We start from the raw sequence: 23599 nt of genomic DNA, 5'->3' as shown, positions 1-23599 counted from the left end.
ACTATGAACAGTCACAACATCTAGATTTTAATCTAAAAATGGATTTTTTTTCTATATATGTTAGTAAATGATCTGTTACCTCAAATTATTCCTAAATACGTAATATTTAGTAGTAGCATTTCATTAAATATATAGCCATTTTGTCATGAATTTTTAATTCAGCGACTGTTTTTAATATATGGAAAATAATGTTTTAGATAAACCGAGGACATAAAAGACCCACTAACATACATGGAAGACCATCGCAGCTAAAAAGCTGAAGAATACAAAAAAAATAGTTCTCACTTTCCTCTCAATTAAAACTCTGTGCAATTATTCTTTTAGATCATAGATCTCTTTTGGGATTCTGGTTGCACAGAACTTTTTGGTTCATTTCACGGGAATAATATTCATCTTAATTAGCAAAAACAATTGATGGGCTTTTCTCCTTTTTACAAGAGGGTGTTCACTCGGTGTACTGATTACGAGCAGTAGATTATCCTGATAAATGAAAAGTTCTTGTCTTTCTGAACAGCAGCTGAATATGTTATCTGTCTTCAGCCTTGTAGCTTCTTTGTTAGACATCACCTTGTTGAGACAGAATGACTTACTTGGTAAGTGGTTGACCCGATTTTTTGTCTGGCACCCTAACATTGCTGGGCATTATGCCAAGCGGGATTCTGTAGCTATTTATGACTGCATTCAAGGTTCAACTATGCAAATCACAACTATTAGCCAAAAAAGCGTAGCAGATTTGTTTTTTAAATATTTCCGTAGCTCACAAGGTCAGAGCATTTGTTTTCACAATTTAAAAATATAGTTTTGTAAGTAATGATCAGCAATACTTAAAGAGATTGTCACCTTTTAACATTTTATTTAGACTGAATCAGACAGAACATAAACATTTTTCCTCATGTGCTACAATATAATTGTATGGCGCACAGGAAGAAGAGACACAAGCTGAAGTGAAAAAATGTGTACCGTTTTATCTGTTTGTGAACAGCTTAGCTGCGCCATACAGAATTACAATAAAATAAAAGGAAGGCGAACTATGACAAAAAAAATCTTTGGAGAGTGTAATCTTCCCCCTGAAGGCTGCCCGGATGGAGCTGGCTGCAGGGAGCCGCAGAGAAGGGCGAGCCCCGACTGCCTGCCCTGCCCGCAGCCGGGGCAGCTCCATGTTGCCTGCGCAGCTTCTGCTCCTAGTTGGTGTGAAATCAGACCTGAATCCCAACCGAATCCCTAGCCAGTATGTATTCACAAATATTTATGCCTGTGTTATTTCCCAGACCTAAATCCATCCAGCATCTCTTCGATGGATTGTAGTTGCAGGCAGATATAAGGTGCAGTGGCCCTGTAGACCTGTTCTTGCACCACGCGCTGAAACTGTGGTGGTCATCTGCTAGGCTTCAGCTTGGGAGATTTCTGCTGGGTTCGGTGCTGGTTCTTCACCCCGTGCCCCATTCCCATGACATTTGAGCAACACCGAGACTAAAAAGTAAATCTTGTGCAACTTCAGAAGGAGGTAGTGCTACGGAAGCTCTTTGGGTTGGGTTTGCCATTTGCTCTGTGTGTCGTCCAGTATCAGTCCGGATTTGAATCCTTTGCTAATCACAGGCATAGGCTGTCCTGGTCGCAATCATCCTGCCAAGTAGCTGTTGGTTTGTCTCAGTTCTTTCAAGTAACAGCAAAAACATACTTACAAAACTAGCAATGGTATATGTTATTTAGTAGGAACTGTGTCTACAGAAAACTAAAATGTGATTTAAAGACTTACAAAATGATAATTATAAGCAGAATTTGAAAAGAGGTTGTGTGCACAAAGTGTTGCAAGACAGATTTTAAAATTACTTATATCTCTACCATATCCTAATTTCCTGGCAAACGTAACAAAAATATTAATAAACTTTACACATGTATCAACAAGCTTATCTGTAAAAGATAAACAAAAAATAATAATTCTGTTAACACTTACAGATTCTTCGACATAAATAGGCTACAGATAATATGTAATATGTAATACAGAATATAGAGAGATGGGTATAATGATAATACATTGCAGACTATATATAGTATACAATGTAGTAAATTGAGTCATTTCTTCTTAGAGAAAAGGGAAATAGATGTAAATATGAACAGTGCACAGTCTGTTTTCTAATACAGATTTGGGCATACTTTGGATTAGGTCCAAACTTCGTGACAGAATCTGAGGTGGGAGCACGTGTTCCTTCACCGGGTGAGCATCCTTCACATAACACCAAGGGTGGATAAAGGCTGCTTAATTTATTGATTGTAATAGGAAACAATTAACAAGGCTGAACCTCTGGTTCAGAGTATTTCTTTGCCTGAAGTCAAGGGCTAACTTTAAAAAAATAAAATAAAACAGTTACCTGTTTTACGTTTGCCTTGTCCGTTAAGAGTTTTCTTTATAGTTGTAAGGCAAAAAGCATTTTTTTAAGATTGTATTGACTATGGAAAATAATCTGAGTGTGAGCTAGCAGTGGCTGAGGGTGGTTTTCATTTGTGAGGTACTTTTTATTCATCACCTGAGTTTTGTGGGTTGTAGTAAAATAATGTGTTTCAGCAGAAGTGAAAGAATTATGGGAGAAGTGATGTGAATGAGTGCAGAATAAAGCAAATGAAGACAAACTAATTGGTCAAAATCTGATTTCTCTGTTTTAGTTACCATCCACTCAGAGCAGAAGAAGGACTCATTGATCTTAATAGAGTTTCTTTCCTTACTTGTGAACTGGGGGGCTGAGACAGTAGGGCTTCCCTGAATCATCTGTAACAGTATTTCTGAACGAGGTGTGAAAGAGGCTTCCAACAAGATAGGGAAATATATTAAAGTGGGACGAAAAATAAAGGTTGAATTGGGAATATGGAGATTTTCCATCGAATTCATAGGGTTTGTACAAAGAAGTAGAGTTTGAGCCTTATTAATACAATACAAAGCCTAGGAATTTATTCGTGGTTAAATTTCTGTGCTTTAGCCAATCCTTTTTTAAAGACTCCCTTCTCTAAAGAAAGGCGCAGAGCACTGTGTTACGGTAAACACTAGCAACTCTGTCCACAGACAAATCTAAATAATACTTAAGAAACTAAATCCAAAACATTAGCAATAAAAATACTTAGCATGTGTTTCTTTCCTGGGAGCCTCCATGGAAATTGAATTCCACTGAGCTGCACTTCCACAGAACAGAATTCAATTAAAAAAAAAATCCGCCTGGATTCCATGCTGTGAAAAGCCCTTGCAAATTTATTTTAGGGACTTCGGGTGTGGAGCCTGGACATAGTTTTATTTTATTTTTTAATGGAATAAGGTTATTTAATGTCTAAGGTTATTCTTTACTTGCCTCTGCTGCACAGTTTTCACATATAAGCCAACTGAGGACAACTTGTTATTAAAGAAGTCGGCAGGTGTCCTGTGCTCTGAAACATATTAAATAAAGAACTCAACAGGATCATGTTGACTGTAAGCTCCACAAAGAAATTAAATAATGAAGACAGAAGCTCTTCAACAAAGACCAGTTCTGCATAAGTAAAAAATGTCTTATCAGAAGGTGGAAAGTTCTCCTACAGATTTTCACTAGAATCTCTATTTTGGTATTTTCTGAAAACAGGCAGTCTATGGATTTTAGACACACAAACTTTCTGACCTGAGTCTTATGCAATACAGAGTGATCAGAACGGCAGGGACTGTATAGTCAAAATCTGCCTTCTCTGCACAGCTACATTGCTCAACAAAAGAGCCATTGCAAAATGGCCTTGTTATCACTCTGAAGTTTGTTGAATTGTCTTACCCATGTCAATATAAATATGAAATAGCTCCAGGAAATACAAATAGAGTAGAAAAGGGTCCATTGTATTTTTAGTTAATATTTTTCTAATGTATGAAGCCTTCCAGCCACGGAAACATTTAAAATCCAGTCCCCTTTGAGATTTAAATGTATTTTGGGATAAGGTAATTTTAAATCACATTAGGAAGGTTCAAAACCAATATAAATACAGTTTCGAACTTCCTAGTTATTCTGAGTTGCTAAGTAATTGCACCAGACAAATGTTTTTAGAGTGGGCTTTAATATAAGGAATCACAAAATGTATTGGTTTTTCATTTATTAAAACATGTTGTCATGCAGTAATTGTTTGAAGAAAATTGACAATTAAGAAAACTAACTAAGTCTCTTTTTGAAGAAAAATTAAACTTGATTTAATTCTCTTTGGAAAAAAAAAATGTTGACTTCAATAGAAGTAGGTCTGGGCAACTCAGAGTCGATTGTAAAATAAATTAGGCTAAGTGCATCCAGACTCACCAAGCATCTTTCAGAAACAGAGTGCTCATAATCAACCAAAGTCTTCCGACAGTTTAATATGACTTTAAAATAACTAATATGAAAAAATATTACAAAACCTTTGTTGACCAGGTGTTTTTCCTTTTTACCAATACAATATATTCCTATAATGGCCATCCCATGCTCTGCCATTAAAATGTGAACTTTCCTTTCAGGTGCTTTGCCTCAGACATATGGAATTCTCATCTGCAGTTTTTACCTCCCCTCTCCAAGTTAATCACACAGGGCTCCTTGAACGACAGTTTGCTGCAAACACAATTCCATGCTCTGGGACTCAGTGAGTTAGTATGAATTTACTAGAACAATTAGAAACTCCTTCTCCAAAACTCACCATCAGTTTTAACACAAGACGTAAGATGTCACGTTTCCCTGTATCTGTGATTTCTAATTTAATATTGTTGATGACATTTAACAGGCATAAGTGTTTGTAGGACTGGGGTTAAGGTCTTGATTCAGCAAAAGTTTGCTCACCTAAACCTGTGCGTTTGCAGAAGTGGGGCCTCAGCTAATGTTAAGTCACAGGTGAAAAGTAAGTATGAGGTTCTGGTGCCCTGATGCCATTCATTCCTACCAATAATGTATTCCATATCCATATTCATTTTTTCAAGAAGGAAACAAACAATTCTTTAACATTAATTCTTCCCTAAACATAACTTAAACTTGAATTAGTTACTATGTTTGCCAACCTCTTGTTGTCAGCCTAATGCCTATTATGTGTTTTATAGAAATATTTCCCAGAAAGTTCAGATGAAACCACAGAACTATTCCAGTTATATGCACTTCAGCCTCAATGTAGGATGGAAAATTTTTCTCCTAACATTTTTTTCATTCCAGTTGCTGTTGCAAAAATCCATAGTTATCCTCATCCTTTCTTAAAATGAAATAAGTGCCCATCGGTCTGCCTGGGCCAAAAATTCTACCAGTGCTGCATTATGCCAATCCATGGCCAAAGGCAAAAATACTTGTAACGGACCATATGCTAGAGCTATCAGGGGCTGCACCGGTAAAACTGCAAGCTGACTTTGGAGCAACATACAGGCTGAGAGCTATGCTTGTGGCTTAGTCTATACGACCGTCTAACACTGTAATCCCAAATCACAGAACGTGGTAGGAGTGCAGGAGCTTACCCTTGGAGCTCTCTTGAGTGAAGCACAAATGGCAATCTCTAAGTGCACTGGAAGAGTGAGTGACCAAATAAACTGAATGCATTCAATCACTTTTAAGACATCTCATCTGTGTGTAGCATTTTGATCCTCTGCTTGAGTAAATGTATGATTAAATTTTTATTAAAAGGTAATGCTCCTGTTTTAATGATAGTTAATTATATATAATTAAAATGAAGGGATTAATAATATTAAACATTTCATCAGAGGTAAAGATAAATATAAATACATATATTGTAGTATGATTAAGTATGAATATATAATATTGAGCATATATTATCTTTAATGCATTATGTAAAATAGTAAATGAATAACATAATATATGAAATAATATTATATTCTGGGTACTGTGTAAATTAAAGGCCTGGTTCAGAACTTCTACGTTCATAAAATCTATTTGATTTTGGGGGGGGAAACACGCAAAGAACAGTTGAGGTAGCCTTAAAAATTACTATAAAAAGTCCCGATGAATACACTTTATTGCCATGTCACCTTTCCGTGTGAAAAGTGAATTACAGTGCTAACTGATGTACATTTTGGCCACAAAAGAAATCCTTTTTAGAGTCATAGATTAGAATTTGGAAATACCTCATTTCTAGCGAACGTTGAATCCATACATCTTTATAGGCCTAACTTCTGATTTTCAAAATCTTTGAATCAGGCATAAATATTCATACACAAGGTATTCCTCTCGCATGCCACTTAGATATATCTGATATATCTAATCTCATTTTGCCTCTTTTTTAAAAAAAAAATCAGTATTTAGTGAAGCAACAACACAAATGGATGTCATCCATAGATACATCATGTTTTAAACTGCAACACTCATTCCATTAGATACAAAAAATCTGTATCTCCAGATGTAAATTGCTATGAATCCACTGAACCTTTGTCCTATAAAAATTTTGTGCATTAACATAGTTTAATAAGATGAGAAATGTGTTAGCTTTTAAAATAAATCTTTAAATTGTGTAGTTTTACATCAGAGAGATGTTTTGGTCTCTGCAAACTATAAGGAGCTAGTATTTTTCTAACAAGACCTTAAGACCCTCGGAAGAATTTTAAGGATTTTTATGAACCTCTGTATGCATTCTTTAGCTAGATTTTGGCATTGTTTCAGTGTAACTCCAGTACAACTCAATCAGTTTATTTTATAATTAAAAACAAGGAAATAGTAACAAAAATACATAATATATGGTACTCGTGTTTATAATAGAAACATCCATAAAGAAAGAAACATGTTCTAACTCTTCTCATTACCCCAAAGGGAATTGCATCTTTAATCACACAAAGCACAACGGCTTTCTAATTTTGTTTAAAGTGTTTCAGTACTTACAAAAACCAGATCAGGTTATTGTAAATCTAGAGCAAATTAGAATCATTGGCCTCTGCTCAGCTGTATTCAAGAATACTATGTAAATCATAAATTTAATGGCATACTAAGACACACATCTGTTTCTATTTTGTAGAAGTTAATAATCTAACTTCAGAGTATTTAAACGTTACTTTCATTAACTGGAAAATTGTGAAAAATAGAGACTGCTATAAGTCACAATGTGTTGCCGCATTATGCTAAGTGAAATATAAAAAATGCAAGTCTATACAGTAAAGCAGAATTTTCTGAGAGATATGTGCCATTGTCTGTTTCATGACCTTGCGGCTCCTCCGTTTTCTAGGGAAAACATCACTTATACAAACAGAGCTGCCTTGCTAAGTAGAATCTGCACCTGCACGTAGTAGATTTCAATTTATATTCTTAGTAGCAAATGTCTTTCGCAACAAGGAATAGATGACGCCGTAATTCCCTAAACCTATATAGATAATGACCTAATGACTTTTCTCACAGTTAGCGTGCTATAATCCAAGTAAATAATCTGCAGATCAATATGCATATTGCAACTGATTTTAAAGATATTTTTGTCACAATTTATATATTTTGCAAAGAAACAATTGTGTGTGATTCGTTGGAGAAATACATCACTGTTTTCAAATTTTGGTTGGTTTCCCCAAAGGAAACAAATATGTTACCATATATGTACTATCCTTTTTGAAAATGTCATTGAATTCAGTTGCAAGGCAGAATAGAGCTGGTCTGCCAACTTTAGCACTGTAATAAAAGATCTAATTTGTAAGGTTTACTATGATAATGGATTGCGAGGTGATAAATTTTGACAAGTAAACTCCTTGGAAACTCAAAACTGGGTTGCACTAAGTGGCAAAGTTAAAATGTGCAGAATGTTAACTTAAATCTTTATACATTCAAATTACAATGTCAAAAGCATAATTTCTTAGAGAATTTTTTCTCTTCAAATAATCTGTTTATTAAAAGACATCTAATCTCTGGGAAGTCAGATGTCACTTATGTGCTGTTTTGCTTGTGCTAAAATTACCTGCAGTAGTAGATACTTTGCATTAAAGCTTAAAGCTTAGGGTGCATAAAGCTGAATGGGATTTATGTAAATAACTGTATGAATATGTATCTCACCTTTTACCAGTGCTAATTTCAATGAGCTGTATTTGAGAGGGAATTATATTAATGTATACAACTGATAGGGAATTTGCACATTAATTTTACTATCAACAAAAATTCTAAAGAAAGCAAATTAAACCAATGCAGCCATAGAGAGAGGCGACAGGAAGAGAAAACGGAAAGGCAAGACTGGGCACCTAAATGGTACCATGCAAATTTGTGGTTTGTTCTTCAGTAAGATTCAGTGCGTTCATGTGCAGGAAATTCTTCCATTCCTCTGTAAATGCACACGCAGTTCTCGCTTTGCTTTCCAAGCATGCAATAAAAGCTTAAGTGTGTTGTCTTAACGATATATTAAATGTCGTACTATGATTTGCCAGATGTAACATGAAAAGATCCTATTTTGGTGCTGATTATTCAACAAACAGCAGCCAGTGCTCATAGTGAGGTGGGGAATAGCTTCTTAATTAATTATTGAATATATTTTAATATTTATAATTAGCAGTAGTACTAAGCAGTCAATCGATGTTCCTCACAACAGGAGCATGGTAGTAACATCATTCTTTGACTGCAGTGTTTTTAGAAAGGCGTAACCATACCTTCAATCAGATTCAAATACTATTTGTCAAAAACATCGAGGTCTGTCAGAAGTAAATTATCATTTAAGTAAAGAAAAAAAGGTGGAATATCTTTGATCCCTATACTTTAGTGATATTAATTCCCATGTGCTGCAGGTGTTTGTAATGTATAACAAATCATTACTGAAACAGAGGCTTTTATAGGCAGTTTCGGTGAAGGAAAATGACTGCTCTTACAGCTGCCAGAGTTACACCTGGCGATGTAACACAAGCATGACAAAATGCGAACTTGAAGATGTAAGCCTGGAAACAAATCTGGGTCTCCCTCTCCATGCTCTGCCCGTGCCAGCCGAGATGGATTGCAAAGCAGCGCTGATGTACAAAGTTGATGGGGAGGGGGGAGAGACTGAATTTGCTGCTCTTTCTAGGCTCTCTGACCAGTGATCCATGATGCATCTCTGGTATCTGCTCCAGAGGGAGCCAATCACATAACTGTCAGCATTTCAATGGCAATCAGTACCAAGAGGAAAAAATATATTCTTATAAAAAAATATAAGGGACCGAGTCCTTGGTTTAAACCGCAAAACAAAATCAAAGCAAGTATAACCAATCAACTGAGGTTATGAGCGCTTCCAGAGTGGCATGGGAAACTGAGAAGCAGAACCAGATGAACTGTACGTAAAGCACGACTTATACATTGTCTTGATTAAAGCCACCAATTGAAAATTCTAAATTAAAAAAGAAAACAACAATCCCCCCTACTTGTTCTTACAGAATAACACCTGGTGGCACACTGGGAAAAGAGTAAGTGTGAACTGAAATATGCAAGTTTGGAAGCAAATATGGCTCTCATGCCCTGCCTTTCGATAAGGGAATTTGAAAATTGCAATCATGAGGTGAGGAAGTCCCAGTGGGAGGGTCTTTTCTGTTCATGATTGATCGTGAACACCCTGTGCTTTCCTCTTCATAACCTATTACCATATCTCTGAACTTGATTATTGTGACTATGGACCAGATTTTCGTGTAGGCATCATGTAGAATTCCAACAACTAGACTCGTAAAGAGAAACGTGGAAGGAATTTAAGCCCGTAAGTTTAAAAACCCCGCTGCTTCGATGCTGCCTACCTGGGGAAGATGCCTCTGTTTAATAGGCACTTCCATTTTTTTATATTAAATTTTCCTACAGCTCTAATGCTTATCATGCCCGATATTGCTTCAGTCAAGATAAACCAGACTAAGGAGCTCGGCGCCTACACCATTGCTAAGGCTGTCTGTAAAACAAAGCTGCGCGGTTAAGGGTGACCACCATACTCCAAGAGCACCTGACACCCACCAGCACAGTTAGCCTGTCACTAAACCCAGTGCTAATCACTTTCTTTCAAAGGTGTAGCTTTAGTCTACAACCGGCAGTTGGAGACTTGTGCGAAGTGTGTGAAACAGGATCAGTTCTCTCCTCTGCCTGAAGGGATTCGAATGCATCTCTCTCCCCAGCTGAAGAGTTCTCTAACCCACAGCCTGATTGGAGATGGAGATATTCTCCACTTCTCCTGTTAAAGTCATGCACCAGGCAGAAAATGATTCGGGATTCACTGGGCTAGAAAGAGAGAGCGCTAGAGGGAACATGACCCTGTAGCTTGATGATTTGGGCAGTCAATTTGAATGGGGAGGCCAGAGTCCTCGTTGGGGGTCCAAGAATTTGATGTATTTTATCCCATAACTTCTCAAGAAAGTCAATTTAACCTTACCCCCAACGTAGGCATCTAAATCTTTATGGGTTTGTAGAGCTGTGCAGATGAAGATTAATATCTCATCAAATCTTGGCCTGTACCATCAAGGACATGTATTTTAATAGTGTCAAGGAGGACTATATTAGGTGCTTAAGTAAGAAGAGAAAAGCCTTCCGGCACTCATATTTGCAAATACAATGGTTTGCCTTTGAATTCTCCATTCTTTGTTCCTCTTTTTTTGCATCACCTTTCATTTTGTGACACACAAGCAACAGAGGAGCGCCCAGCGACTTAGGTAATACTGTAGTTAAAAGCACTCTGTAATGAACGTAAGTTCTAAATCTGCAATTGGAGTTTGATAAAGCAAACCGTAAGAGGTATAGGGGTTTAGCATAGACACCCAGTCCTTCTCCCATTCACTTTCAAATCTTCCCATTCTCTTACATCAAGGAGGGTAACAAGAGGTAAGGAGAGGTGGTGAGAACAGGCTGTGACCTCCACACATGCCAGTCGGAGATGTGGGGTACTTCTCTGGCTGCGAATTACCGAGTGAAAGAGATGCAGAGGTTTAGCAAAGTCATAGCAAATTGTATAATATAGATGTGTAAGGCAGAGGAGGAGAAGGAGCTCCCTACCTGCCAGGCAAAATTACATTTATTTTAAATAGAAAAATCTACTTAATTTCATATTATTCTCTTGGGCCTTGCTTCTTTCCTTAAAACACATTATTTGCTGCCCAAATGCAGAAGTAATGCCTATGCAGATATAGCAGTTGGAGAAAAGGGAACCTAGAAATGTGCAAAACTATTTGGAGAATTGGGATCTCATGACATATCTCTTTCCCCGAAAGCTCAGCACTGCAGTTCCTTTCCTGGTATGATCGTTTCAGCTTCTGTGCTGAGCTTTTCGTATGAAAACAGGGAATTGTACTCATCTCTTTTTAAACGTATTCTGCTACGTGACTCCTAACAGCTCAATCCTGAAAACTCTTTGGCCTTTATAGATGCCTGCAGCATTAAACTGTAAACTTTTCTCCACCAACATAAATACCCCAAATCCAAAGTAAGGAATGTACCTCTTCCATAACACTGAGCTCCGTCGCTCCTCCAGATTTACTTTTCAGAGAGTGGAGAGGCAACTGCAATGTCTTAGCATGAACATAAAAAACTGCATCTAAATTCACTGGTAAAAAATCATATTGATCTCTTATAATTTATTAATGTGATACAAAAATTTGGTTTCAGAATACCTAGTTAATATGGCACGGACATGCTTTTGTTTCATAGCTGCATTTTCTCTGAACAAGGTTGTTTCTAATATTACTTAATTAAACAAAATTAAATTAATTTCTGTCTAAGAAACAAGAAACAACAGCTTTGTTGAATAAAATGATCTTCATTTTCTTGAAGCTATTTAAATTAAAAACATGAGTTTCTACAGTTGGAAAAAAACCCATCCATGGTTAAAATGTTTGAAGCCCATCAATCTCTTTAACCACACAGCTAATGTGTTCCTTCTGTTTTCTTTGAATGAAATCACCATGAGTGGTTAGATGTTGATTTAACATAAAGCAAATGGAAATGGGTGTTTCCTTAGTCATGTGTAGAATTTATTTTTAAAAACAATTAGCAAGTGTTATGAGTAAGTCAATGATTTTGTCATTTCTTAAATAATGATATAGATTATGAGTCATTAAAATTGATTACTGAAGTAAACTATGTAAAATGCAAATTCATATTACATTTATTTGTTAGGAACAGCTGCAGAATTCTCTTATTTTATTGATGGGTTTCATTTTTTCCCAAGTGACACTAAAATCAATTACTTAGTTTAAAAGACCGGTAATTGTCAAGATATATTTCCAAACTTTTAAGACAATACATCAGATATTTCCTCTTATGTGTTGTATCATTCACACTTTATTTATATAAATTTGTCTGCAAAATTAATTGGGGATTTTCCTCAATAAAACAAGCAAAATTTTGCCTTTTTAGCTTTGTGTTGAAATGGTAAAATCAAGTAATGGTTTGTTACTTTTCCATGGACCATGGAAAAAAACCCATGTTTTTACATTATACCAATTAAACCACATCTTCATATTACACCAATTCTACCTGCTGCTATTGCACTACATATATACAACCTCTTCTGTCAGTCTTTGCCAACATTACATCTAATTATAAGTTCATTGGTACATTATTCACAGGAGTACATACAGATAGGAGGAAATGTCAGTTGCTAGTATTTAAAGTTCAGTCATAAAACACCAGTAATAAAAAAATACGTTGCATAAAATCTGTGTAAACCGTTTCTCATGGGGGAACTGACACTTAGGGCAATACAAAATATTATTTATCAAGATATTAAGACATTTTAAATGAACCTTTTTAAGAATAGGCAGGTGTAAGCTGCAATTCTGTGGCAAAAACCCCTCTAGTGGAGTCTACAAGATCATATTACAGACATCATAATTTGGCTAATTTTTGCCACAAGTTAAATTGTCTTTCTCAGATGCATCTCCTTCAAGTACACAGCTGACAGTTAAATCTTTTCCAGTTGTAACTGTCCTACACGTAGTCCCTGGAAATGCTAATTGATACCCAGTTCTTGTGATTATTTCAAAAATTACTATGAATTTGCTTTTATTTTTTCAAGGACATGATCCAGCAGGTTCACTGACGCAATTCGAGAGCAATACACACAGAGTACACAGCTTAACATCAAACATTACAAAATTTAAGATTAGTAAAAGGGGCAAATAAAATATTATCAAATGATTTTGCTAAGCTTATAACACTGCTTGTACCGTTTTCAAGCTAGATATTTTGCACTGTTGCAGCAAAGCAAGATTATAAGGAAAATCTACTCGTCTGTACTTACTTGTGGAGTCCGTATGTATAGGATATGCATAGGAGTACAACAAGAAGCAAATAGTAGGCAGTTTTAATGGTGAAAAGCAACTTGATCTTCTGTAATGCCTTCTTATATATTAATATTCAAATCTGGCAGTAATTGTGGCTGAGTAAGAACTAAAGGTTCAGATTCCAGTGTGCCGTAGGTATACGTGTGTACAGTTTTCCTCTTGTAAAGAAACAGATGCTGATTCATGTGAAGTAAAATTAATCACTTGAATAATAATATTTTACTTGCCAAAACAATATACACCTCTGCCAGGTATTCTTGTATCTTAATCCAGATTTAATGAGAATTAATGGAAGCATATGCTTTCGAAACAAATGCGAAAAGGTCTCTGTCTGCATTTTTACCAATTGTTTAAAATTCAGGTTTACAACTTAAAGTCATAAAGCTTAGAGTTGTAAAACTCCATTTCTGCATGTAGAAAGAAATGTGATTCCAGAAGTTTTTGATAAAAAGAGGGAAAATAAACTTCAGTCCTGTAGTTGAATCCACATAAGTGAATTCACTTCAACTTCAGCAAATATTAACCCAAGGCCCAGTTCTTTAGTTCTTTTCAATCTTTTTGTGGGTAAAAAAAAAAATAAATTACAGAGACCAACAGACTTTTTGCTCCAAATAGAAGAATTCCTCTCTCTCACATCCTCTCAAAGGAAAACTATAACCCCACATAATTCTTGTATTCTCGACTGTTTTCTGGCTAAGTCCCGCAAAAGTCTGTTAGCTCAGGGCTATCGCTGCTTATCTGCCATTATACTTATTTGACAAAAAAAATAAAAGTAAGATTTGTTAATGATATGTTTTAAAACTCTGGTAAAATAACAGCCAATCAATACGTGTACCTTTATATTTGTATGACCCTCTTTTTAAGCATGTTTCCATAACAGACGCATCCAACCCTTTCAATGAAAATCAGTTTCTAATAAAATACATTAAAATGCCTGTATGATTTAATTCCATTAGAAATGGATAAGGGATTATTTCAGGTTTATACAGGCATTTATAAGGATATTTTCAGCAAAAAAGGGCAGTTGGCTATACTAAGCATACACAAAGGACTTAAAAAATGGGAAAAAATAGAGAACTTGCTCCTCTTGCTACATTTTGCTCTCACAGTAACCCATACTTTCAACTTTTAACTATATATAGTAGGTACAAAACTATCACACAGACACACGATCTCCTGTCCTCCCATGCTGAGTCTGGTTTTGGGGCAGTTTGCAGATTTAACCCAGCAGAAACCGGCCTCGGTGAGATGCACTGCTCGCTATGGCCAAACCCCTCCTTTGGTCCTAAAAGCCTAGGACTTCCCAGTGCCTTCCACTTTCCAGGCCCCTTCGCAGGTACTGTGAGTTGAGGAAGGTCAGCGTGGCTATGGCATGCCCATATTTCAGTCATTTTCAAATAATCCCTGGGATTATAGCTAGCACTGTTGAAAGTTTAATGTGGTTTTGAAGAGCCCTGAACCAGCTCTATCATTCTTACCACCTCGTGTTGCAAGGTCTTAAAGATCCAGTTTCCTTTTAAACATGTCATGTTTCTCTTAATACACGTTACAATTTTCTGAACAGGAACACTAATGGCACAGGCATGCAGAGGAGTCAAAATAACTAAGTTAAAAAATAAATCATTACCATTAACAAAGGTAATGATCCTGATTCCCTGGTGGGGTGTGGGAGTTCTAGGCTGAATTGTCCATATGCTTTGGACCTAGAAGAGTTGATCAAGCCCCGAGTGGTCCTGCCTCGTGCGTGCGAGTCTGCGGGCAGATGCTGTTGAGAGAATTTCATTTCGGTGCTGCAGCTAGAAAAGGGAAGGGAATGGCTAAAAATAAAACCCCAAACAAGGCGGAGAGGGGGGTTTACCAGGACAGGTCTGCCGCGCTCTGCCGTGCGGCTGTACCTCTGCTGCTCCCCACGGCCCCCGGCCGCCCCCCCGGGCCTGCCCACGCCGCGCTCCTCGCAGGGACGAGTCCTTGCTAATGCCCAGCTGCTTCTCCCTGACCTTGAGAGCTGGAAATCGTTCGTGTGGCACGTCCTGAAAGGTCAGAGCGGATCCTCAGTATTATGCATCGATACAGAGGGAAAAAAAACACCAACCTACCAACAACCCCAAACCCTGGTTTCTAAGAGCAGATTTTTGGAACGAAAGCAACAGCGCTACTAGGCTGCGTTTTGTATCGGAGCACGGGAATGAGTCAACTTAGTATCCTTTAAATCGTTTCCAAGCGCTGTTTACCCTGTCCTGACATGTCTTCCCCAACGCATCGCCGCGCTGCGGGGCGCCGTCCCTGAGGGCCGGTGCGGGTGCAGGGCACCGCGCCGGGGCCGGGCCGTTCCGTTCCGCTGCGAGGGGAGGACGGGACCGGGCCAGAAGAGCCGCCGAAGCACCGGGGAGCCGAGATCCCCCTTCCCCCCGCCTGCTCTCGCTCGCTACTCGCCCGGCCCGGCGAATTATTTTCGGGTGCAGACGGGGGGGTGTGTGGGGGGTCGGGGGACACAGCGGAGCGATGAATCGGCCCGGCCCGGGCAGCCCCGCTCCGCGCAGCACCTGAGCAGGGTCCCCCTCGCAACTTTGTGTGCGCGGTCTCGCTGCGCGGTCGCGCTGGAGGATACGGCCAAGGAGAAAGTGCCGCGGAGACGCCTGCCGGCCTGCAGCGCGCCAGCAGCCGCCGGGGAAGGGAGAGGGGGCGGCGGCAGGCCCCAGGCCCCGGGCCCGGGGAGCGACGGGACCCGAGGCGCCGGGCAGGGGCGGCCGGCGGCTCCGCGGCGGCGGGCGGGCGGTTCCGCGGCGGTGCGCGCCCCTCGGCAGCTGCGGCGGTGTCGGGGAGGGAGCGGGCAGCGCTGGCGCGCAGCCGATCGGCTCGGCCTTTGGTGCCGAGCGGCCGGGAGCTTGCTATTAGCCTTCACCCCCCGAAAGCTGGAAGAAAGGCGGGGGGGGGGGATAAAAAAAGGCAGGAAGGGAGAGATTTTTGTCCTTCGCCGGTGCTGCTCTACGTGATAATATGTTTATATGATTAGCTGAGCCCAGGGGTGGGGAGCGGAGGGAGAGGGGGTGGAGATTGGAGGGGGAGGAGGCTGGAGGTGACTCCAGTTCAGAGCCGGCGGAGAGTCTGTGTCAGGACTTCGCAATCCCCAGTCACACACGGAGAGGTGCATGAGCAAAAAGGAGGCTGCGATACAATTCATTGGGATTTTTTTTTTTTTTGGTGTGTATGTATTGCGTTTTTCCCATTGCTGCGCGCCTTACTAGCTCGGCGCCCGGTCTCTAGTCGCTGGCGGGGCAGCAGCACCGGGAGGAAGAGGAGAAAATCCGAGGAGGGGCCGGACCCGCACCCCGCCAGAGGCCAGAATGTCATCCCGGGAGATGTAAATCCGGTCGGTGCGAGCGACAGAGACACAGAGGAGCAGGAGAAGGGGGGGGGGGGGGGGGTTTGTCCATTGTAACATTTTCGAGTTGTTCCCCGCTACTCCTGCTGCTGGCATCGCCTCGGCTTCCCGTCTCCTCGTCGCTGCACAGAAAGGACTCAAAGGCTGGGCAGACACGCTGCGCCCGTCGTCCCCTCCATTTCGGTTTTTTTTCCTTAAAAAATTAATTATTTTTTTTTTGTGCGTGCGTGCGGGAGCCTGGCTGTATCGTACGTCTCCTGCGGAGCGGAGTGTCGGAAACTGCAGGAAAATGTTGACTTAGCCCCAGAAAAGCCTGCCGGCTGGCTGCTTGGAGGAGAAGCCGCCGTCTGCCGCTCTGCTCTGCGCTGCCCCAGCCCGCCGAGCCGCAGAGCCCGCCCGCTGCCCGCTCCGCCGCCGGAGCCCCGGGACTAACTCCGCCGCGCTCTCCCGCAGCCTCTGCGCTCGGCGGGGTCACCCGCACCGCGGGTCCCGCCGGGGCGACACATCCCGGCCCGCCTTCGGCTCCCAGGCAGAGGTAAGCGGAGCCCCGCGCTGCAGCCTCGCCGCCCCTTTCTCCCGACCCCTCTTCTGCCCGGCCCCACCGAGCCGCCGGCGGGGGAAGCGCTTACTTCAGGGTCTGCCTCGCTTGACGGTGCCCGAGCCCCCCCGCCTCCCACCCCTCCCGGGGCCGCCACCGGAGGAGCGACGTGCCCCTCGGTGAGGCCGCGGCCCTCGGGTACGAGCAGCGCGGCGGTAGCGACGCCGCCGACCCGCACGGCCGCTCTCTCCGCGGGCGCGGAGCCGGGCCGCCCCCCCTTCCCCGCCCCCCCCTTCAGCCCTGCGGAGGGGCCTGCGGCAGCCGCGGCGGGTCCTCGCAGCCCCCGCCCGCCGCCGGGTGGCCGCCCCGCCGCGGGGGCTGCGGGGCCGGGGGGCGTCCGCCCGCCGAGCGGGGCCCCTCCGCGGGGGCTCGGCGCGCAGCGGGGAAAGTTGCATCCCTTCAGTAAATAATTACCTGTTGCGGGTTTATTTTGGTAACTCCACCGAGCGTCCGTCCGCCAGCCCGTGCGGGGCGGGGGGGGTGGGTGGGCTTTGGGAAGAGGAATAAATTACCCTTTGTCGGCGGTGGAGTGAGAACAACTTTATTTTTTTTTTTTTTAATTTCTATTTATTTTCACATGTAGAAATCTGGGGCCATCTGGAGACAGAAAACAGAGTGTGTCATGAGGCACCGTTGCTGTGTCTGGCTCTAAAAATAACATCTTGTTGTTAGTCTGCGCTGGCCCTGCTGGGGTTTGAACGCGGTTTGTCAGAAAGTAAAGAGGGAGCGGAGCTGCTGGTGCTCAGGTGTGTTTTTCCTTTGCCTAGAAATGCCCCTGCGCGCCACGGAAGGAGTCCTGCGGAACAAATGTTCTGCTGTTTGCTTTCCTCGGGCGCCCCGGCTCCCTCCTTTTGTTGCTTGCCACGAAAAGAGGTGCCATTTCGCATCATTCTTGCACAAATTGTTTGAATTAATGCAAGTGTGAATTCTTACCGTTTGAAGGAGGGTATTAGCATATCAAAGGTTTCTGAGCTCCGGCTCAATTGAGAAAACTTCAGCTTGTCTTCCATTTGCTTCCAAGCAGAGGCCCAAAGGGCAGTGGGAATTGTAAAGGGGTAAAATGGGGAGGTGGATTTGGGTTATGTTTCTGAACTTTTGCTGTTTTGCAATTAGGCGAGTGAAAAACAAGGTCCCTTCGCTGCAGAGCCCTTGCCAGCGCCTGGACAATTACGCTCTATTGATTAATGGTTTGTTCGGGCGGGGGGGACGGGGGGGCCGCGAAAAAAAAAAGTGACCTTTTATGACTGGCACTGTTGCGTGGTTTCTGATGTCTCCTCTCTGTTAGAGGGATTTAGAAAGCCCTTTCTGCCGCACTCATGCTCTGGGTATGGCCTACACGTTGCTGCGTGCGGGGACTGAATGGGGAAGACCTACTAATTACTTCAGAAAACAAATGAAATCTGGTAATAAAAGACCTCTCGATTCCAGACCTTTGAAACAAATATGCTTCCCTCCTCAATGGGTGGGTAGGCTGGGATAATAGATATTTTTATGGAGAGTTTTAAAAGAAGTTTTGATCATCACCGGCCATATGCTTCCATTTCCTTTTGAGTCTAGAAAAAGTGAAAATGAGTAATTCTTGTAATCTCACTTAATCAGTGATACTGTGTTTACTAAGATAACCTAATTTGTGGTTAGTATTACCCTATAATACATCATTTGAAGCCAAGTGAGGCAGGAGTGCTGTTTTGGTGGCTGTGTAGAACATTCATCACATTGTAAGTTGTTTTACATGACTACGTATTTGCAGTTTTTGATTCTTTTGTTACTGTTTCCTTGAGTCTGAAAGGGGATGTGTCCCGGCCTACCCTGTTATTTTCTTTGCAAATCAATATTCATAATCTAGCGACCCAAAAGCCCAGCAAAAGCCAGTTGTCTGTCAATAAGTTGGGACCTTTTCCAAGGACCAGATGTTTCTTGGGGTCTGTATTCTGGTTTATATCTCTGGCAAAAAAGAACTTCCTATGCCTTCCTTGCCTTTTCCTTCCTTCCACACCCTTGACTCGGATGGTACAGATATTAAAACATACATTTTGTGTTTTTAAAAAGTTGGTTTAAGTGCTTGGTGTATGTAGCATTTGGTCTGTTGTGGATTTTTTTTTGTTTGGTTTTTTTTTTTGGTTGTTTTGATTTGTGGGTTTTTTTTCCTTCTGGTTCTCCATTTGGTGGTTTGGTGGCGGGGGGGGGGGGGGTTGTCTCTTTTTAAGCCATGAAAGTGATGTGCTTTTAGAGTAGAATGTCTTCACTCGTGCCTCAATTTCCTTTCATTTAATGAAGAAACTGAGTATATATGGTATGTCTTGGTGAAAACCCCTGCAGTTAATTAAATAATTTATATAGATTTCTGTTCTTAAATGGACACGACCATTTGGGCGTTTTGTAAATAGATGTGTTTAGTGGTCCTAAAATTGCGTGCCATTACTTTCAGGTAATTTTCAGCAGTTTATTTACCTAATGTCTTCAGCTGTCTGAAGTAGTACCTTTTGGTGGTATAAAAGGAACATATTGATGTAATTGCCATTATCACACTTAAGTTGCTGTTAACTAGTCAGCTTTGAATGCAGAGTGCTATAAAGAAAGCGCATTATCCTTTCAGCTATTAGGGATAATCTAAAAATTGTCTTGAAAATGTTGCACTTCGGTTTATATGATGGCAACCCCAAATTCAACAAATCTCTGAAGGTAAAAAAAAAAAAAAGAAAAAAAAAAAGAAATGTCGTGGAAAGATTTTCAACATTCAGATGACAAAATTGGACCACTTAGAGAAAAATTAATGTGCTGCAGCAGCACTTCAGCTGCCATTTTCAATCACTGTGGGTTACTATGTGTTGGCAACAGCAAAAAAGCGTAGATGTTCAGATAGCTCAGGGAACTAGTAGTTGGGGGAATCAGGATATTGAATCATGTGGGGTAGAACAAACCAATTACTTCAGGTTTTGACTTGAGAATTTCCAGCAAACATTTTTTTTTTCTGGCGTTTGGCTCCCCTGCTCATTAATAGACCAACATCAAAGCAGGCAACCAAACTTCCAAATGTTATAAAAACTAATGTAAAGATACAGATCTCACATGTAGTCTCGCAAGTCTTAATTTAAGACAAGCAGTTGGAGTTTTTATTGCTGCAATTTTCACAATCAGCAGAGACATTAACACCAGGCTTCTGGGTGTTTCCCTTCTTAAAATGAGCAAGAGGAGAGCTTTTAAAAAAAACAAAGTTTGCTTAGTTAGTTCTTACTTGATCACTTCAGAACCTTTCTCAGTCTTTTATTTATCTCTTACCGCTTTTAATGCGTAAAGTCAGGAAAGGGGGTTCCTCATGACCTCTAGTCTCTAGTCAAGCACCTTATTAAAATTTAAATAAGCGAAGTAGTATAGTCGTAGGAGTTTATAGTCTTTATGGTTAATAATATGTAATAACGTGATTATTTTTATTTCTGAAAATGCAATATGTAGACGTGATGTTTTTTCAGTTTTTAAAATTGAAATAGTTATGATGAAGAAAAAATGCTCCAGTCTTGAACGACAGCTTTTTAGAAGGATTCGTAATTTTCAATTAAGGATGTTGGAAAGGGGAGTCTAGTTGGGCAAAATATTTATATTATTATATTTACAATACGTTTCTATACAGTATGTCATAAATCCATACAAATAATAATATCCATCCAGTATAAATAATTGTTTAATGTTTAGAGAAGGGAGAAACATAATAAGTTTTTCCTGAAATTTGGTCTAAAAAGTTTATGTATTTCCAAGTCCTTGCTCATCCCATGTCCGCCTAAGACGTTGACGTACGCATCTTCTATTACGGCTCTTGCTGAGGATAGCACCATGCTTAATAATAATGAAGAAAAACCTACCAATAACCACTTGGAGATATTATATATCAAAAAATGCTGGGTGTCTCCTCTGCGTTTCCACTGAGGAATGTCTGTGGATGACTGATAATACAAGAACTGGAAGTAACAATTAATGATTTTACGTGGTGAAGTGCAGGAGAACTTAAACTACGTCTGGTGTATAATTGAAGTCATATTCCTGCATAGGTAGAGAAGCAGTCACTTGTAAAGCAATATACTTCAGAGCACAGGCTGGTGAAATTTATAGTCAGACGCGTTACTTGGAGATGTCATGTTAAACAGACTCTTTCGAAGCATTTCTTAGGATTGATGTTTGTGATGTACAAAAGCGATTTGAAATTGCAAGAAATTGACCTTTTTAAGTATTTATGTGCAGCTTTTAAACTTAAAAGCTGGCTGTTATTTTTTTAAAAAACCCTCAGTTTGAAACAAGTAAAAGATTTAAACCATCACGGTTGTAATTGGATGTCAGGAAAACTGGAAAAACAAAAAGCTATTTTAAGGCCATTCTCAATACTCTTAACAATCGTGTTTAATATTTAAATAGTTTTCAAAGATAGCTGCATTTTGTTTCCAACAGTTCTTAAAATAAAAATAGTAGGTGGCTCTGTTGGAATATTGGTAGCTTGCGATTTAGCATGAATATATACCTGGTTTAGAAAATACTTCCAGTCTTTATTTAACAAATACAATTCTTTTTAACATTCTTCATTTAAAAGGTGAAAGATGACAGGCTTAAAGCCCTTTTCAATAGAAAATTTTCTTGGAGTTCATGCTTTTTTCAACCTGTAATATATGAGATGTGTTTCTGCAGCGTAGGCTGTGAAGATTGTGTTGCTTACTATAAGTGATTTAGTTATAGAAATACACTTGTTTAACGACTGGTAAGGGCTTACAGCATTCTCTAGATACAAACTGATACTTAACCAGAAATTGATTCCTTAGGAAGAAAACGCAAAACTTCACATTCGGAATGGTAGCATCTCCAGGTTATGGATCGTCACATTAGATGAAGTATTTTATGGGGTTTAGAAGAATATGTAATCTGCATAAGTCATGATTTCTTTCTTTTTGATTTTCCTAAGGCACCGTAATGATTCAACTTATCGTAGCCTGCCGTTTACCCAAATTATTTAGAAATAATCAAAACCATTGCAGGCTGACTGAAGTAGGCACAGTGCTTAACACCTGCAGGTAGAGTGCAGTCTCCAACAAAATGCTATTGATTGTTATCCTGGCACAAAGCAAGCTTAAATACAGTTTGCTTAATTACCACAAAAATTCGTTTTTATGACTAAGGTACTTCATTTGGGGGAATGTTTTGTGTGTTGTCTGCTAAGTAAAATCCCATTCACACTTGTATAAATTTGTTCAATTATCAGAGCAGCTAAGATGAGGGAGGGGGGGAAAAATCAATTTACCCCGCAAAGCACCAGAAATACGATTACCTTGGCTAGTAGGAACTTGTGAGCACTGCCTAAATTGCTTAATGTTATCAAACGTTGCCATTTTTCATGTTCAGTAAGAAGGATATTGACTGTTCTACGTGTCCAGGTCTGCTATTTGGCTATTTCTTCATAAGGTATAAGCATGTCTTATTTTTATTCCTACAATAGCAGTTACAGATAGATCGGAGGATCTAACAATAACTTTATAAAATAGATGGAATAATACCATTCACTGGAGAAATAGTATTTACTTGAGATAAGTGATCACAACTAGTTTTTTCTCCTGTCTAGCATGTTGTTCTTGTAACAGACAAATGTAAATACCTTAGCAGACGTTTCAGAGTGAAAGGCAAGAGATAAAATGTAATTACTTTTCAGGGTGGCCCTGACGATGCCCGTGTTCTTGTCTGTAATACAAAAAAAAAAAAAATCTTCACTCATCACCTCAGAATATGAAGGCCATTGTTACTTCTGAATATAAAAATATTTTCTGATTTTTAATGTTGACCTCAGTATTTATCTCTAGCTCTTCTGTGTAAGCTGGAGTCCTCATAGCCGTGAATCCTAGTCGCTGTTATCCAGCCGAGCATTTAATAGAGCACCTAATGGACTCTGCTCCTGTATTTTTCTTGAATGCATAACATCTTGCTTCATTCAGTCACCAAAACTAACTTTGCTACAAGGACAGGCAACACGACAAGTTAGAATCAATGGACCATTTGTAGGTCACAAAGTCAGTTTACTGGAATTTCAGAGGAAACTGGTTGAAAAGAGAGGACAAATGTCAGTTTGAATAGAGATGTTTAAATCAGACTTCTGCCTTAGGGTAAAATTTAGGTCTGTTGTAGCCTAGATGTAATGTCTCCCTCTACAGAGCACAGCATTAATCATGGCTTGACAAGTGATCATGGGCAGAGAAAAATAGGGCCTGTCTTGGTTGTGTGGTTATTTTTTTTTCTAATCTTAATCTCTTAGGAGCACATTATAAACACTAACATTTAGACAACAAGATTTAAGTATCAGTGTCTGTATTTCAGTAGTGAAAGTAGCTATGTTCAGAGAAAATCTAGTTAGAGCTACTAAGGAAGCTACTTAGGTTTCTTACGCAGATGCAGTATTAAG

The 23599-nt window shown here is 40.1% G+C and overlaps 1 protein-coding gene across 26 annotated transcripts in view; it reads left to right on the top strand.

Moving 5' to 3' along the window:
• ADGRL2 (adhesion G protein-coupled receptor L2) overlaps positions 1–23599 on the top strand; it is a 392373-nt gene that overhangs the window by 216093 nt on the left and 152681 nt on the right. For 19 of the 26 annotated variants that reach the window (XM_074598827.1, XM_074598814.1, XM_074598817.1 and 16 more), the window contains exon 1: positions 16227–17109. The exons of the other annotated variants lie outside the window; for them this stretch is intronic. The gene's annotated coding sequence lies outside the window, so the exon portion shown is untranslated. Of the gene's footprint in view, positions 1–16226; positions 17110–23599 lie in introns of those variants that run through there. 26 annotated transcript variants of the gene reach the window in all.

This window comes from Larus michahellis, chromosome 8, assembly GCF_964199755.1.
Source record: "Larus michahellis chromosome 8, bLarMic1.1, whole genome shotgun sequence".
NCBI lineage: Eukaryota > Metazoa > Chordata > Aves > Charadriiformes > Laridae > Larus > Larus michahellis.
The sequence above is the reverse complement of the archived record's forward strand: the minus strand, read 5'-3'. Positions and strand labels throughout refer to the sequence as shown.